The sequence below is a fragment of the Garra rufa genome, chromosome 13 (assembly GCF_049309525.1).
Source record: "Garra rufa chromosome 13, GarRuf1.0, whole genome shotgun sequence".
Lineage (NCBI taxonomy): Eukaryota > Metazoa > Chordata > Actinopteri > Cypriniformes > Cyprinidae > Garra > Garra rufa.
The window spans coordinates 20,847,968-20,850,910 of record NC_133373.1 but is presented as its reverse complement, the minus strand read 5'-3'; the positions used below and the strand labels follow the sequence as shown (position 1 = coordinate 20,850,910).

General features: G+C 43.3%; 1 non-coding gene across 1 annotated transcript; it reads left to right on the top strand.

Annotated features, from left to right (window-relative positions):
- The first annotated feature begins 580 nt into the window (after nucleotides 1-580).
- On the top strand, nucleotides 581-652 carry trnar-ucu (transfer RNA arginine (anticodon UCU)). Its single transcript has one exon. It is a non-coding gene; the product is annotated as a tRNA-Arg (tRNA).
- The last annotated feature ends 2,291 nt before the right edge of the window (nucleotides 653-2,943 follow it).

Sequence of the window (2,943 nt, the reverse complement as noted above, 5' to 3'; positions counted from 1 at the left end):
CTTTGCCGTTGAGCGACGGGGACGTCCAGCTCCTTTTTGCCACCTCACCCTTGAGCCCCCTCACTCCAAATGGGAGGAGTAAAAGTTACGAAAGTCCCTTCCCTCACCCAGTATTCACAAACCCAATCAAGGCAATGTCATCTCTTTTTTCATGCCCCCGTATTAGAAGCCAAAATTTTCCAAATAAACAAAGCGGTCCAAATAATGACCCCCTGTAATGTGTAGCATTCAAGATATTGAGAGACTTTAGCTCGTGGCAGGTCGCTCTGGTATTTCATGGAGTAGGGGCTCGTTTTGGTAAGGTCGGTGCAGTCATGCTGAACCTGCGCAGGGAGACCCCAATGGATTTCAAGTCCATCACCTTAACCTCTCGGCCAAGACTACGCTTACCTGGGGCCCATCTGCTCTCTTGGCTGGAAGCGGGCAGCACAGGATGCCACCAAGCTTCAGGCGCAAAATCCACCTGAAGGGTGAGGTGGCAAAAAGGAGCTGGACCTCCCCATCTCTCAATGGCAAAGGGCTGCCGTGACTCGGATTCAATCATTCTTTTCTGACCGCTTAAAGCCAGCATTAAGTGCCTGCGTTGGTGGTATAGTGGTGAGCATTGCTGCCTTCTAAGCAGTTGGCCTTGGTTCAATTCCTGGCCAACGCACTGCTTTAGGCTCCGGTTGACCTCGAAGCAGAACTCCTTCTGTGACCTCTGTCTGCACCAAAAGCTTTTGGATGAGTCGGTCAGCAGCAGCAAAGAACTACAGTATTTTCCGCACTATAAGGCGCACCTAAGAGCCTTAAATTTTCTCAAAATTCGGCCGTGCGCCTAATAATCCGGTGTACCTTATGTGTGCACTGAGTTCCAAAATCTGTAAAAATGTTGTTGTGCGAGTTTGGTAAGCGCTCCGCTTGATTGACTGTTGGACCATTTCCCGCTGACACATGGGTGTTATACGTACACTACGTATGCTGGCAGCGATAAACAAATCAGAGAACATTACGTAATACGCACAGTACGTACGCTTAACAACATTTGTTTGTAAGACTGATTCCGACAATGATGAGAGAGAACCCGGCATGTTTGATGGCGAAATTGCCCAGCTGTTGAATTCAGACACAGAAGATGAGGACTTTGATGGATTTGTGGGAGAAGATTGATCAAAGAATAATGTGAGTGTATTGTTAAATAGTAGAATAAAGTTCAACTAACGTTAAACTCACTGTTTTGCTTCCGTTACCTTTTTTTGTAGACCGTATGTTGATTAAAAATAATGTGAGTGTATTATTAAATAGTAGAATAAAGTTCAACTAAACTCACTATTTTGCTTCCGTTACCTTTTTTGTAGACCGTATGTTTTAGCATGTGCCTTATAATACGGTGCGCCTTATGTATGGGTTAAGTACAGAAATAGACCCCGTAATTGAGACTGCGCCTTATAATCCGGTGCGCCTTAAGGTGCAGAAAATACGGTAGGTCTCCCCGTCGGTGAATCGGACCCCAGTCTTCCACGTGACATGTGGAGATACTGTCCACTATAACGAGGAGTTGCGCATGCTGGCCTTCGGCCCCAGCCGACATGACTGCACTGACATTATCAAAACTAGCCTTCGAACCAGTGTGGGGAGACCCCAATAGATTTCTAGTCCATCGCCTTAACCACTCGGTCACAACTATGGCGACCCCGACGTCCTCTGTCAAAAGGCCTTGGAAGGCACAACCACCATTGCAGAAAGCTAGGCAAATTTGGGTGTGCGACAAGGAGAAAACAGAGATTTTGACACCTATAAGGATGTTGAAAAGTATGAAAAAATCATAATAGAAAGGTAGTAAAATGTTTTAGGGTGGTTTTATTGTTAGCTTGACAAAGGAAGAGGTTTTTTCCAAATGTATTTTAAAAAATATGACCAAAGAACATAAAAGTGCCCATAGTCCAAGAATCACCCTTATTGCCCTCAATGTCAAATGCCGAAATGTTAATTCATGCGTTCATGACCTCAAGGATAGATTATTGTGGTTTATTGGGTGGTTGTTCTGCACACTTAATAAATAAACTCCAGCTGGTCCAAAATGCAGCATCTAGATTTCTTACTAGAACCAAAAAGTATGATCATATTAGCCCGGTTCTGTCAACACTGCACTGGCTCCCTATTAAACATTGTATAGATTTTAAAATCTTGCTAATTACTTATAAAGCCCTCAATGGTTTAGCTCCTCAGTACTTGAGCGAGCTCTTATCCCTCACGTCCACTGCATTCTCAAAACTCTGGCAATTTGATAATACTGAAGGAGTGGAAGTCGGAAGACATCATGGCCTTTTTACAAATTAATATCCTTATTAATTTTTATAGATTTTTAGTAGATGATAATTAGTGTTTAACTCTTAAACATTATAAGTTGTTGATTTTGAGTGACTAGAATAGATGCCTTATAGAAAATATTAAAGTGTGTGCCAAATGTGTTTTCTGTCTGTTGAAGTTCTCTTTTCTCAGGGACCGAGATCACACCTCAGGAGGTCAGGATGACCCTCCTGATTGCGTGAGCAACTGTGACCAAGACATCTGTGATTTGGGACATCTATGACATATGTTCTTGATATCCCTTAGACTTGTATTAGTGAAATCCTGTTGATTTGATTCCATTTTTCCAAGAGGCTAACTGTTAGGTGTGCGTGTATCAAGCCACATTGATAAAGAGTCTTGCCTGGCAAGGCAACCTTGAAGATAGATAAGGTCTCTATGTGTGAATTTGTGTGTGTGTGTGTCAGCCTCTGTCTTTAATATCAGGCGTGACGGCGGAAAGACCATCCTGAGGAGGTTCTTGCCATTTGTTGATGTTGCGGGTCATAAACGGGCTTCTGGAGACAGCCTGTTGTGTCTGACCTCTGATCTTTGTCGCCTGTGTAATCACTTGTTGATAGCTTTGATTTGTCTACCATATGTGGAAAATTTTAC